Here is a 15,216-nt window from a genome sequence, read left to right as displayed (position 1 = left end):
ATTAAGCCATTTTATATTTTCACAACCTGGCCCCCATGTTTTTTATTGTAGATGGTTATTTTATATGTTCATAAAATCTGACCAAAAAATCTCGCGCCACTTAGGAGTAACATTGCAATCAATGTTAGAGGGGTCTGCTGGGACCCCATCTGGCCTTTTGTGTGACAATTTTTTTTATATATATTTTTCAGATACTTCAGATTATAAACATTAAGGACAATGTCAATACGAGTGTCAAAGTTTTATTCCTCAATAGCGGTGACTGAAGATGACCAAGAAAAAAATGATTCAGTCTGTGATTTATCTATATCCATCACTGATGATTATGAAGTGCTTGAACTATCAGACAGTGAAATTAGTGTGAGTAGTATTGAGTCTCGAGTGCTGATGATAATGGTACTGATAATGCAAGTGATGGTATAATACAGAAGATGCTGATCAAAAAAATAAAAAAATCTTTGTATCAAATTTGAACATTATAAGGATAGTTTTATTTTATGATCGTGCTAATTTACTTAATACATGGACTTATTATGTTGAGAACATGTTCCAAGAATACTGACAATCAGACATTCAAATAAGTGTAGGATCAGTACTTCCATACTCAAACTTTAATAAAATTCTGATAAAATGAAATAATTTTGTTAAAATCATAATAAAAACAAAACTAAAACCAAAAGGGACACTTGGTGGGTTCGTTTCACGTGCCGTGTCTGGGGCAACATATGTACAAAGTTTAGTAGATATAACTTTAGGCATATGGCAGAAATCCACCAATAAGTTTTGGGGTCCACCAGAACCCCCATTGGCCTTCTGTTTAACTTGGCAACCCCTGGTCCATGAAGGGTTAATATCTCTCTTGTAATAGGAGTAAAATAAGAAATTACACACAGAAGTGTTCGAGCCACTGAAAATTTGCATAAGTTATGATGTAATTATTAGGAAGTACAGTAAAATTATAGTTTCAACCCATAACATAATTGCGAGATTTTGGTCGTCTTTTCAGTATTTTAGACAATTCTAAGACACTACTTCTAGGGCATTTTCGTCGCAAATTGTTTTTTATTTTTATTTTAACCTAACCTAATCTATTTGTATTTCAGAAGTAAAATACAAATAATTTGCAACAAAAGTGCCACAGAAGAAAAACGTCTTAGAATTGTCTAAAATACCGAAAAAAAAAAAAAAAAGACAACGGATCAAAATATCGTAATTGTGTTTTTGGCTGAAACGATATTAAAAAGGGAAATACCTCTTCTATCAGGAGTGACAGGAAGTTGATCCAAAATTTTCTGAATAACCTCAGACATCACATGTTTTGTCAGTCTGAAACGATTTACAAACTCCTCCTCACTCATGGCAGTAAAAGGGTCCATCCGATCTGGGGAAAGGACAGGCTTAACACGATGTTCAAGTCACTGAGAGATAATAATACATATGGGTTAAGGACAAAACGGAATCTTCAAAACTTTCAGAAGAATCCAGTTTAAAAGAAATTCAAAATACAGTACACAGAAAGAAAGACCTAAAAACTCAATACTTAGGTGTGAAATATTAAAGGTACACGAATGCTCAAAACCTTCATAAGAATATATTATTGAACATGAGAATGTAGAAAATAGTTAACACAAGAATAGAGTTAAAGCTCTAGGGAGCCTGTAAAATGTACAGATGAATGTATGGAGAAATTGATTGGAGGTATCCTCCATTATTACCTGGAATAATTCTAAGAATGGAATAATTCTAAGAATTTATCGTGCAGCAATTCTCTTGGCTCCAATTTTGGCTTCAAGTTGATCTTGATGATTCAAGTCATCCCAGATATTCATAATTCATTGGTATCGATCCATCTGGGTAAATACCTGTAATAAAATTGGTGTGATAATATATACAAGAATAAAATCGGTACATTTATTCAAAATTTACAAAATTATTTTTGGTAATAAAAAATTGTTTTGTGGTGGTTACCGTAATCTTTTTAATCATTTATACATTTTTTGTTGTGCAAATTGTGCTTTTGATTGGCCTTAATGTTAGACACCTACAAAGAGCTACAAATCAACTGACATTAATTTGCTTTTCTACTTTAGCTGATTCTTCATAGCAAAGTTGGTAAATCTGGTGAAATTATTAGGACTGATTTGGTCTCAACTTATATCCATATAGGTTATGTTAGGTTACCTATTACCATAGTTGTCTTTTAGGCCAATTTTCCATGTTTTATTGCTAAAATAATATGCTAAATCTGATAAACAACGTCTCTGAATCAGTCCAAAGGTAGAAAACACTTTTAAATAAAACTTGAGAGGGGGTCCAATGTGTTCTTAAATTACACCATGTGCTTACCTTTCTGAAGACAATAATGAAAAGTGAAATGGTGTAAAAGTCTGTTAGACAAAGTGCTCTTGGAAATAGGCTGTGAAGTGGCCTGGATCATCACAGTATGAGACACAGGTAACTTGGGAATGGTAGAAGTCAACGACTAGAATGTGTGCAGCAATTTGATCATAAACAGATAACACCAGTCCTTAAAAATCCGTAAATAAAGATGGTGTCACACAAAAAATTATAACAAGAGTTTTAAAAAAAATGCAAATGCATTTCCTGAATGTTACAGTAATAACTAGTTAGAGAATATGGTATCAGAGGAGGTGGGTGATGGTCCTGCTTCATGTTCCACTACGTTTTCCCCAAGACAGACCCATCCGCGCACCATAAGGGCCTAAATTTGGAGATGGGTAGGGGTTACAGGCGGGGAAAAAGAGAAGGGGAGGGGGAGAGTGAAAGTAGATTTACCAATATAACTTACCACTATAATCCACTGGATTTCACTACTGATCTTCATAGATCCTATTGCCTACCTCCATTTCTGTATCTAATATAAATTTGTCTTATCTTCCCTTTAAAACATTTACTGAAATAACACTCACAATATTTTCAGGTAGCTTATACCAATCATATACAATCCAGTGCATGAAAGTGCCTTTTGTTTGTGTTTTATTACATCTTTTAAAAATCTTTGAAAGTTCTTTTTAATAGACCAAGATCCTGTTCACTTTCGACACAGTCTTAACTATGTGGGCATCAGCCTTTAAGTCATCACTAAGTATCGCTCCCAGAACCTTTTCTTCTGTAACCTGCGTCAGCACATATTCCCCAATATTATACTCTAGTTATATTTTGGATTGGTTCTTCCCACATGCATGGTCTTGCATTTTGAGTCACTGAATTTTAACAGTCAATTATTTGATGGAACCATCGTCTCATCTACATCTTGCAATAACTGTTTTTCTCTCACTGTTCCTACAGTGTTATATAGGCTATTTTTGTGTCGTGTGCAAAAATTTTGCATTTGGAACTAAGATTCTTTGGGAGGTCATTTATATATATATTAGGAACAGTATTGCCCCCAACACTGAACCCTGTGAGACTTCACGTGTCACTTCTGCCAGGTCAGACAGTTCTCCATTTACTCTAACTCTCTGTATTCTGTTATGTAAGAAATATTTTGTCCACCTCAAGATATTACCTCCAATTCCTGCTCCCTCAAACTTGTAAATTAGTCTTTTCTGTAGTTCAATGTCGAAAGTCTTTTCAAGATCAAAGTAAATGACATCAAAAGGCTGATTTTCATCATGCATATCTGTCCAATCACATAATGTTTCTAGTAAATTATTTAAACATTATCTGCCACTTCGAAAGGCATGCTGATTTTCACACAGTATATTTCTTTTTCCTACTGTACATAAGCTACAATTTTTTTTTTCTTAAAATTTCTTCAAATACTTTGCAAATTACGCATGTGTGGCTCACTGGTCTGTAATTTCCTGCTTGTGATCTATTTCCGATCTTGTGTATAGGTGAAACAGTCACTTCCATCTCAGAAGTATGGTTGCAGTCTTAAGGAATGTTCATACAGAATAGTCAGTGGTTCACAAAATTCATTTGCAAGTTCCTTAAGTACCTTAGGGTGGATGTTGGCAGGTCCTGTGTTTTATACCACTTAATCTCTTAAGTTTGTTTTTTTGCTCCTGAAGATGACATAATGGGTTGTAATGGAGTGCCAGGAGAAAGCGATAATGGGAAGCGACTGAAGGATGTGTCAGGAAAGGAAGTTGTGCATTTTTAACTTTTATTTCAAAGACAAATATGTGGGGAGGCGGTGGCTCAATCGGTAGAGAGTTGGCCTGCAGTCCTGACAGACCCGGGTTCAAATCCCGCTGAGGCAGGGAACAGTTTAAGGATTTGAATTTCATAAAATCAGACTTTACTGATCTACCAGAAGGCCCGCCGACATGTCGTAAAAATACCCCCGCTAATACCAATACACCAGTCCTGTATGAGACAGCCCTAGCATGTATTCAATATGGACGGTGGGTGTTAGCGCCGAAGTGGTGACATGTAGAGGTGTGCGGTACGTAGGAGGACTACTGGGCCTTGAAAGCAGGCTGTGAAGCCTTTGCCCAGAGTCGGTCACATAAAAAAAAAAAAAAAAAAAAAAACATAAATACACATGGTATAGAGGGAACAGGTATCGGGTTGAAAGGAGCCTGATTGATTATGTGCTTGTAGAGAGGTCGATGCTGGGAATGGTTGCTGATACGAGCCGTGAGAGGACGATGTCGAGGTCTGTCAGATCATATGATTGGGGTATGCAAGATTAAGCTGAGAGGAGTGAGGTGGATCAGAAGAAAGAGAAGCAGTCAGGGAGAGAGACTGCAAGTTGAGAAGCTGAGGGTCAAAGAAATGGCAGATGAATAGAGGACCACAGTAGGGGGAGGAGTTAAAATCAGTGAATTGGAATTTATTGGATCTGGACAGCCTGTGGAACGTATATAGGGATTGTTAGTTAGGAATGTTAAGCCGGTGTGTGGTGTGGCAAGAGTAACAACAAAGAAGAAATTTACGGCCTGGTGGAATCGAGAGGTTAAGAGAGCAGTGGAGGAGAAGAGGAAGAAGTGGCTAGAGTGGTTACAGGACAGGGGTTCAATTGAAATAAGAATTGAATATATTGAGAGCAAGAAGCACGTAAAGAGACTAGTTAAGAGGAAAAAGAAGGAGGTAAATGATGATTTAGGAAGAAAAATGAATGCAAATTACTTTGAAACTAGGAAGTTATTCTGGAAAGAGGTGCGGAAATGTAGAAGTGACAGCGGAAAGAAATGTGAAAGTGTGAGGGATGTAAGTGGTAGATTATTAACCCATGGCGATGAAGTATGGACCAGATGGAAAGTATTTCGAAAGCCTGATGAATGAAAATAGAGAAAGCAAAGCCGATGTAAACATGATTGGTTTTGGGGGTGTGCAGAGAAGGAATGCAGTGATAGGAAACGTGACACTCGCACATGTGAAGAACGCGGAGTTGATTGATTGATTGAAAATAATTAAAATCTGGCAGCGCAACTGCCAGGGTCATATGCCGCCGGATGACAAAGTAAAAGACATGGCAAAATAAAAAGTGCATATTCAAAATATAGTTAATATCTGTTAGTAGGAATAAAACACTCAAAATTATAAAAGAATAGTTTATAAAATAACAATTACTTATAAAAGTAGAAGGAGGCCCGCCTCCTGAAGAAAACTAAAAACATCAGTAAAATCACTAGAGGCCTCACCAAGCATCGAGGACAAACAGTAGGCACCATCTGCCCCACCATGCCTATGAAGGAACCTCTGACGCAGGTCCCCCCGACTCGGACACTCGACTAGCAAGTGACGGACTGTAAGGGGAACAAGGCAGTCATCACAGTACGGTTGAGTCTCGCCACACATGAGGAACCCATGTGTAAGCCGAGAATGCCCAATGCGAAGCCTAGCAAGAGCCACCTCCAGTCTCCGAGACATAGAGGGAAGAACCCGTGGCACAACCACTCTCTGAAAGATTTCTTTTAGTTTATTGTGAGAAACACCATCCCAGTGTCTCTGCCAACACGTACGAATTGCGTACCGCAAGTAAAGTGTTACATCAGAAACAGGAAGTGGGTAGTAGGTTGGGGGCTGTTGAGAAGATGCAGCTTTAGCTAAAGAATCTGCCCTCTCATTGCCCACCACACCAACATGTGCAGGAACCCAACAGAAGTCTACACGGTGGCCACGACGGCCAAGAAGAAAAAGCCATTCTAAAATTGATAAAACCAATGGATGGGATGCATTAAAAGACTCCAGTGCAGACAAATCACTACGTAAGTCACTAAAAATCACAAAAACGGACTGGGGGAGAGTAAAAATGATTTTATGAGCATATAAAATTGCAGTCAGTTCTGCCGTATACACTGAAGTAATGCCAGGAAGGCTACCGCCCCTACTAAAGGAAGGGAAGACAACACCAAATCCTACTCCAGTATCAGTTTTAGACCCGTCAGTGTAGAATGGGACAGAACCCTCATGAATGGAGGCATGTACATATGCAAAAAGCACGACAGAGACATACCATGAGAGGGAAGTGAGCCTTTTTTTTTCAACAACGGACCTACAGAATGTCACGCGAGGGAGTAGTCAAGAACCCACCCTTGGGATCCGATGTGGACAAATTGCCAGTCTCGGGACAGAGAGGGCTAGCATAACAGACCGGACCCTGTAACCAAATGGCTTTGGGAAATTAGGACGGGTCTCAAAAACAGAAGATCGGGAATCCTGGGAGACAATGGCACAAGAAATTGAGTCTGGAATGCGGTGAAGACGATACCAACACCTCATCATTAGCAACTGGCGTCGCAAGTCCAAGGGAAGTACACCAGCATCTGCCAACAAACTTGGAATTGGGGATGATCTGAATGCCCCAGTTGCCAGAAGTATACCAGCATGATCCACAGAATTTAACAACTGGAGGCGGGCATCTGTTGCAGAGGAGTAGACTCCACACCCATATTCAAGTTTAGGAAGAATAAGAGACCTATGCAAGAGGAGGAGGGTCTGACGGTCAGCACACCAAGAGGTATGAGCTAAAACCCTCAAAAGACTCAAAGCTTTAAGACAAGCCACCTTAACAGAACGAATATGAGGAACCTAGGTTAATCTTCTACCAAACAGAAGACCCAGAAACCGCGTCTCTTCCACACAGGATATTCTCCTACCATAGAGATACAAGTCAGGGTCTGGGTGAAACCCTTGAAGACGACAAAAATGCATAGCCACTGTCTTTGCTGAAGAAAAATGAAAATCGCGTGTTTCTGCCCAGTCAGAAATTCTATTGAGAGCCAGCTGCAACTTCCTCTCTATCAGAGGCATTCTAGACGTGGTGAAGGAAATCGAGAGGTCATCGACATATAGTGATCCTCGTACACCATCAGGAAGTACACTGATGACGCTGTTAATGGCTACAGCAAACAGAGTAACACTGAGGATACTCCCCTGTGGTACTCCATCTTCTAGTGGTCGGGCATTAGAAAGCACTCCTCCCACTCCCACCCTTAAAATTCGGTTAGATAAAAATTGTTGAATAAAAATAGGCAAGCGTCCACGAAGACCAAACTCATGAAGAGAGAGTAAAATACCATGACGCCAGGCAGTGTCATATGCCTTCTCCAGTTCAAAGAAGACCGTGATCTGGTGTTTGTTAGTGGAGAAAGCCTCACAGACAGAAGATTCCAAGGACAGCAGTGCATCAGAAGTAGATCGCATTGTTCAAAAACCAAACTGGGCAGGGGATAAGAAGTCACCTTTCTCCAAAAACTAAACAAGCCTAACATTGACCATCTTTTCCAGAACTTTACATATACATGACGTTAGAGAAATAGGCCGATAATTCGTTGCCTGTAGGTGGTCCTTATGTGGTTTGGGGATGGGGATAACCACAGCAACACCCCAGCTAGCCGGAAACTCCCCGGAACACCAGATCTTATTAAACAGAGAAAGCAAAAACAAAAGGGACTCATCAGACAGGTGACTTAAAAAGGCATAAGGAATATCATCATAACCAGGAGAAGAGTCATGGCACTGCGACAGTGCTGCCTGGAGTTCAGAGATTGAAAATGGAACATTGTAAGACTCTCCCCCAGCAGAGGTAAAACTGAGATCACGAGACTCTAGGCGCCGACGGTGGCAAGCTGAAGGCGTATCTGCATCCTTCTGTGAAAATGCCCAACCCCTCATCTTCCATTAAAGAGGCCAGCATGACACCCCGAGGGTTGGCCTCACTGTTTCCCCATAGTGGATGGTGTCCATTCATATCTCCCAGTAACAAAAAGGGAGAAGGAAGGCCACGAATAAGGCGTTCCAGATCCACCCTTTCAACAACAGCACTGGGAGGTAGATAAAGACTGCAAACTGTATACTGCCGACGTATAAACTTCCGGACAGCGACAGCCTGCGGGGGAGTAGAGATGTCCATATGACTGTAAGGAATATCCTGGCGAAGGAAGATAGCAGCACCTCCATGACGACCTTGACCTGGTACAGGATCTGAATAAAAGGCATGGTAACCAGAAGGACCAGAAGGAACAGCATCACCTACCATGGTCTCCTGGATGCACATGTACAGAGGAGTTAATTGAGAAACAAGATGACAAATTTCCTCATAGTTAGCGCGTAAACCCCGACAGTTCCACTGGATGATAGAACCCATAATGGAGGAAGGATGACTAAGTGCGAGACTGTACACCTGACAAGCGAGAGGGTTTGGATTAATGCTTATGAAGGCCCTTCACAGGGACTTGCCCAGCACCAGAAACCTGCACCCTCTGTCGAACATCCGTGGGTAAACGAGAGGCTGAGGAAGTAAGTTTTACAACACTCCTTCTTTGAGTGGGATACCAGTTTGTTTGGAAGGTGGCTTGGAGGCTGTTTTTGAAGGTGTAGGACAGCCAGTGCTCTTACCACAAGCCCCAGAAGTGGAAGTAGAGTCCACAGGATTCGAATCATTTGAGGAGGCCATCCTATCCTGCAGATCTGAAACACCAACGAGCTGTCCAACAACATCCCCAGGTTGGGATGGAACCGGAGGTGAACCTGCTGTTTCGGATGTCGCCTGGGTAGGCCCCTCAGCCTGCTGAGCAGAGGGAAGAGGAGAGGTGTCGACAGAAGGGTCGACAACAGAGACCTTAGGTGGCCGGTCTTCATGCTCAGAGGACTCTGACGAACAATGGTGACGTTTGCCAGGTACAGGTAGAGCCTTGGGCAGACTGGGTAGGACAGGAGAAGGAGTCTGGTCAACGTGAACATCAGTCATCACCACAGAAGTGTGCAAGTCATCAGTCACCGAAGTGGGTGCAGAAACAGTCACAGTAGGGGATGTGCGAGGTTCATTTTCACAAATAGTATGAACGATTGGGACAGCATCCCGCAAAGCACCAGATGATGCAGTGGGCACTGGATTGGGTTGAGGCTGTCTTTGAGACATAGGGCTGTGTACTGGTATTCCAGAAAGGACAGAAGCATAAGTAACACCGGGCTGAAAGAAGTGAGTCTGGGCTTTCTTCTTAGCCTCAGGGAATGGAACCTTCTCAAGTGTTCGAATCGATAAAATCTCCTTTTCCAGGCAGTAGCGAGGACAGTTTTTGGAAGATACCGCATGAGGGGCCCCCACAGTGATAGCATTTAAGGGGTCCTGGACAGTCATTGGCATGACTTGGTCTGCCACAGGAGGTACAGACACCAGGAAGGCCAGCCTGTGAGCGGCGGCAAAATCGGCTAACATGTCCATACCCTTGGCAGTGAAAACAGGGCTTTGGGGTTGGCATATACGGCTTCACAGGAAGCAATAGCCATGCCAGTTTCTCAGACCTAGGCAATGTCAATTTATTAAATGTCAAGAACAATGTTGGACTCGGATTCAAGATCCCATCTCTCTTATTTTGGAAGGCGTTCAACCTTCACCACACCAAACGACCACAGCTCTTCCAACAATCGTTCCTCTGAGTATCGGAGGATGTCACGAGAGAAAATGACTCCCTTACACTGGTTGAAGGTTCCATGAGGAACACAGGTAACATCAGAACCAGCTACAGAGGTCAAGTTCATTAGCCGGGAGCTCTCCTCTGGAGTGGATACCTCAATGAGAATGCTTCCATCCCCCTGGGAAGAGATCTTGGGCTCTCTTCCACAAACTGACACTATGGCACGGTGCAGCTCAAAGATGTCAACATCTAGAACTGACCCTCCTATGGAGGATCTCAGAACCAGATACTTTGCATAAGAAGCAGACACCAGTTCTTCTCCGTTCAACCCCAGAGCCGTACCTACCCGGCATGACTGCCTCCCAGTCCCAGTTGAAAGCTGGGGCAAAGGAGGACATTCACCAGGGGCCTGGTAAGGCTCCAAGGTGGCAATAAGGGAGTCGCCAGGGACAGAGCCAGAGTCGTCAATGAAATTTTTTTTGGTGGCCATGTGCTTTAACAAAACCTTCATTCCCCCACTCCTCCACCCACCATGGAGCCCAACGAGGGGAGGTCGTATGCCAGGGACAACATCACTGGCGACCCCAGAGGTAGCAGGAGAGTATATGCGGGTAACCACTGGGGGACCTTGGCAAGGGTGACTCCAGGACGATAGGAGCCACCAGGCCCCCCAGTGCCCACTTGACCCTAGCCAACGCATGACCAGCCGATTGACCTGGTCGGGCCCAACCAGGCCACCCATCTAGCCAGAATAAGGGACCAAAGAGGTATATTGCTAGCTGCAGGGTGCACCGTGCAGCTTCGCTCAACCTCCAGGACTCACGTCTCCCAGCATTACGGGATGCCACGCACGGCAAACACGTGGGGAGGCAACAGTCCTGCCCTAGATGGCAAGTGGGCAGGGACTAGCATCACCAGCAGGCCTCCTCCACCAGTGATGTAGGGGGTGTTTGGTCCACGAGGCAGAGAAATACCGAACCCTACAAAGGTAGGCAGGCCTCCCTAGTAGGTGGCATTGCCAGCCACGCTTCAAACCCCGCCACCACGTCAAGGTGACCCCCCTCAGCGGGGAAAGAACGCTGAGAAAATGGGAAAACAATTGGGGGTTGATGAGGTGTATACAGAGATGATTAAGTGTAGTGGAGAGAGCAGAATGAAGTGCTTGTTGGAGATATGTAGGAAGGCATGGATGAGTGAAACGGTGCCAGCAGAGTGGAAAAAGGCTGTGATTGTACCCCTGTACAAAATTAAAAGTGAGCAAAGTGAGTGCAAGAATTATCAACTCATAAGCATATTCAGTGTCACAGGGAAGGTATATGGAAGAAATATTATAGAGAAAGGAAGAGAGATACCAGATGTCCTGGTGAATGATGAACATGGTGGCTTTAGAAGTGGCAGAGGATGTGTGGATGAAATATCTGGAGTGAGACAGATAGTGCAGAAGGCTTGTGCGAATGACCATAAAGTGTTCATGATGGATCTGGAAAAAGCATACGACAAAGTAGACAGAGAAGGATTGTGGAAAGTTTTGTGCATGTACGGCATAGATGGTAAGCTGCTAGGTGCCGTCAAGCGTTTATACGATGGCAGTAAAGTATCTACAAGGGTAAATGGGCATCTGAGTGAATGGTTCATGATTGGTGTGGGCGTGCGACAAGGTTGTGTGATGTCCCCATGGTTGTTCAATATATGATGGCTGGGGTGATGAGCGAAGTAAAAACATAGGTAATGGAGAGGGGGATGGCGCTGGTAATGAATGATGATGGATGGAATATCTCAGATTTATTGTATGCTGATGATGCAGTACAATTGCATTTTTTTCATGCAGGAAAGAAGGAACCAAAGACCAGGGGCTTGCAAACCGTTCCTGCCGAGAAGAGAACAAAAACAATACAAAAGAGCGCCAAATTCAAGATCCGTTCATTTCGAGATGCCTGGACACACTACGTTTGAAAGATTGGACATCATAGGAAGTAGGAAATACAGACAGTGGGAGACAGTTCCAGAGTTGACCTGTTGCATAAATGAAGGACTGGAAGTAACGGTTAATTCTTGCATTAGAGAGTTGGACAGAAAAGGGATGAGAGTTGGTTGCTAGACGAGTGCTAAGCACCCGTCGTAGAGGTGGAGGGATGCAAGCAGACAGTTCAGAGGAACAGTGACCATTGAAGTAGCGATAGAAAAGAGATAAAGATGCAACAGTTGACGAAGAAAGAGAGGTTGAATGGAGCCAGTAAGTGGAGGAGAGATGATGAGACAAAAAGTCTTTGACTCCACCCTATTAAGAAAAGCTGTATGTGGGGATCCTCCCCACACATGAGAGTTGTACTCTACACAGGGGCGAATAAAACCCGTGTATAAAGTCAACAACTGTGCATGAAACCCCAAGCATTTTCAAAGGTAATGCAGGATTGAGCTGGATATTATTAAATATTAATCGGTATTCCTGTGGAAGATTCTGTCGAGTTGATAGGTGTAAAAACTGAGTTTTTGATGCATTAAAAACAACATTATTTTTACCCCAGTCAGAGATACGAGCCAAATCAGACATTAGGTGTGCCATAGCCTCATCCCTTGTTTGTTGAAAGCAACTGATGGACGTTTCGGGAACCAAATGGAAAGGTGATTGGTGGAATCATCTGCGTACGAGTGGATAGGGTCAGATGTACAGCTTAGAAGATCGTTGATGAATAAAATGAAGAGAGTTGGTGATAGGATAGAACTCTGAGGAACACCACTGTTGAGAAATCTAGGAGACGAACGATGGCCTTCTACAACAGCGACTATAGAACGACCAGAAAGGAAGCTATAGATGTAAGCACAGATAGATAGAAACCGTAAGAGGGCAGTTTGCATATTAAAGATTTATGCCAGACTCGATCGAAAGCCTTTGAGATGTCAGGTACAATGGCAAAGCTTTGGCCAAAGTCCCTAAAGGAGGATGACCAGGAGTTTGAAAGGTAGGTGAGAAGATCGCCGGTGGAGCGTCCCTGACGGAACCCATACTGACGATCAGAAAGCAGGTTGTGAAAGGAAAGATGCTTTTTAATTTTTCTGTTAAGAAATGATTCAAAAACTTTTGAGACATAGGATGTTAAAGCAATTGGACGATAGTTAGAGGGTTGGGAATGGTCACCCTTCTTTGGGACAGACTGAATGAGAGCAAACCTCCAGCAAGAAGGAAAGGTCCAAGTTGACAGACAAATTCGAAAGAGTTTACCTAGGCAGGGTGTATGCACAGAAGCACAGTTCTTGAGGACGACAGGAGGGACTCCATCAGGCCCATGTGCCTTGTTAGTATCAAGGCCAGTGATGACAGAAAATACATCAGCTGAAGAAATGTTAATGTCAGCCATGAGGAAGTCAGAGGGGGGAAGTGATGGACGAACAGCACCAGAATCGTCTAAGATGGAATTGGAGGAGAAAGTCTGAGCGAAGAGATCTGCTTCATCAGTAAAAGAAATAGCTACAGAGGCATCAGAATAGAAAAGAGAAGGGAAGGATGATGAGGTAAAGTTGTTATAAAGGTTTTTAGCAAGGTGCCAGAAGGAGCGGGAAGAATTCGAGTTGGAGAATTGAGAGCATTTAGTACGGATGAAATTATATTTAGTAGAGTGAAGAACAGACTTAGCACGATTTGGGGCAGAAATATAAACAAGATGTGATTCAGGGGTGGGTTGGCTTTGGTACCTTTTATAGGCCCTCTCCTTGTTGCGGACAGCATTAGAACAAGCGTGATTAAACCAAGGCTTTCTTGCAACAGTGAAAGGATATGTGAAGGGAATCTATGCTTCCTTGCCCGAGAGAATAACCTCCATAATGCGCAATGCACACTCAGATGGCTCCCGGCTATGGAAGCAATAATCATTTCAGGGGATATCAAAAAAAGTACTGCCTGAGGGCCTCCCAGTTCGCAGCTCCAAAATGCCACAGTCGACGTTTCTTTGGAGGGTCCACAGGCCGTACCGGAGCGATAGGACAGGTCAGAGTAATAAGGTTGTGATCAGAGGAGCCCAACGGAGAGGAAAGATTATCAGTGTAAACAGAAGGATTAGTTGTAAGGAAGAATGTTGGAGCTCACTTCAAGGTGGTTAGGGATACGGGTAGGGTGCTGTACAAGCTGCTCTAGGTCATTAAGGATAGAAATGATGTAGGCTTATTCACCAAGTGGATCAGTGAAAGGAGAGCAAAGGTGATGGTGAACATTAAAATCTCGTAGAATGAAGATTTCAGAGAAAGTAGAAATGGATAGAATGTGTTCCATTGTAGAAGTAAGATAGTCGAAAAAATTTTAGAGTCAGTAGAATTAGGAGATAAGTAAACAGCGCAGATATATTTAGTCAGAGAATGACGAGAAAGCCGATGCCAGAGAGTAGAGAATTCAGAAGAATCAACTTCAAGAACACGAGAGCAAGATCAATCGCTGCGTACATATACAGAACAGCCATCTTTGGTTTTGAAATGAAAATAGAGAAAGTAGGAGGAACCAGAAAAGGGTTTACTGTCAGTTGCCATAGACAGCTGAGTCTCTGTCAGGAAGAGAAGGTGAGGTTTAGAGGAGGAGAGGTGATGTTCAACAGAAAGTTAGAGGAAAGGCCGTGAATGCTGCAGAAATGAAGAAGTGAGTCAGACAGTAGTTCCAGGCATCTCTCTGAGTCGTCGCAGGGAGAGGGGCAGATAGTGCGGGAATTTATGGTCCCCTCCCCCTGGGGATCCCAAGCCTGATTTAATAACGTCATTTTTCTTTCTCCCTACGTGTCAAGTGGGGTTGATGGAGAAGTAGCGCCCCTCCCTGTAAAACAATTAACTCTAAGCCCTTGGCCACCCTGTTTGGGATACATGGCGTCTGGCAATGAATGAATGAAAAAATTTTTCTTTTTTTAATTTTTAAAAGGAAGTGTAATGTGTAGTGTGCATGTAGTTTGGTGTTGACAGAGAAACTTGTATTGGAGAGCATGCTGGCCTACTCTCTGTGTTACTGAAACACTGAAAAAGTTCAGCAAAGGAGGGGTGGTCAGGGAATAGTCTCGAGGGCTGATGAAACGGGAGCACCAGCTCTCCCTGTCATCAGCTTTCCATGCACCTTGGGAGTACTGCCCTGCTCGACTGGTGCTACAGTCTACTCCTCACACGGGACAAGACCGTGGTAGACTAGTGCAGAGTTTTGCTGACGTCTGTGAGTGTCGTGCCTTGATAGTAAATGGGAAAAGAGTACAGTGATGGTTATAGAGAGAGAAGGCGACTCCCAGTTTCATGTTACAGTGAATGGAGAGAGATTGGAATCGGTGAGAATTCAAATACCTGGGTACAGTGATAGAAAAGAGAAGATAATTTGCAAAAGAAGTGGAAAGTAGAGTGACACAAGGAAGGAAAGTAGCTGGTA

At 43.1% G+C, this 15,216-nt stretch overlaps 1 long non-coding RNA gene across 1 annotated transcript in view; it reads right to left on the bottom strand.

Annotated features, from left to right (window-relative positions):
* Positions 1 to 1,267: 1,267 nt before the first annotated feature.
* LOC145414369 (uncharacterized) overlaps positions 1,268 to 15,216 on the bottom strand; it is a 471,209-nt gene continuing 457,260 nt past the window's right edge. Inside the window, exons 3-4 of the long non-coding RNA XR_013899878.1 lie at positions 1,716 to 1,862; positions 1,268 to 1,381 (exon numbers count right to left, since the gene is read on the bottom strand). This is a non-coding gene — a long non-coding RNA (uncharacterized LOC145414369). The remainder of the gene's footprint in view (positions 1,382 to 1,715; positions 1,863 to 15,216) is intronic.

This window comes from Coenobita brevimanus, chromosome 99, assembly GCF_032717465.1.
Source record: "Coenobita brevimanus isolate Jiangsu-jjx chromosome 99, ASM3271746v2, whole genome shotgun sequence".
NCBI lineage: Eukaryota > Metazoa > Arthropoda > Malacostraca > Decapoda > Coenobitidae > Coenobita > Coenobita brevimanus.
The sequence above is the reverse complement of the archived record's forward strand: the minus strand, read 5'-3'. Positions and strand labels throughout refer to the sequence as shown.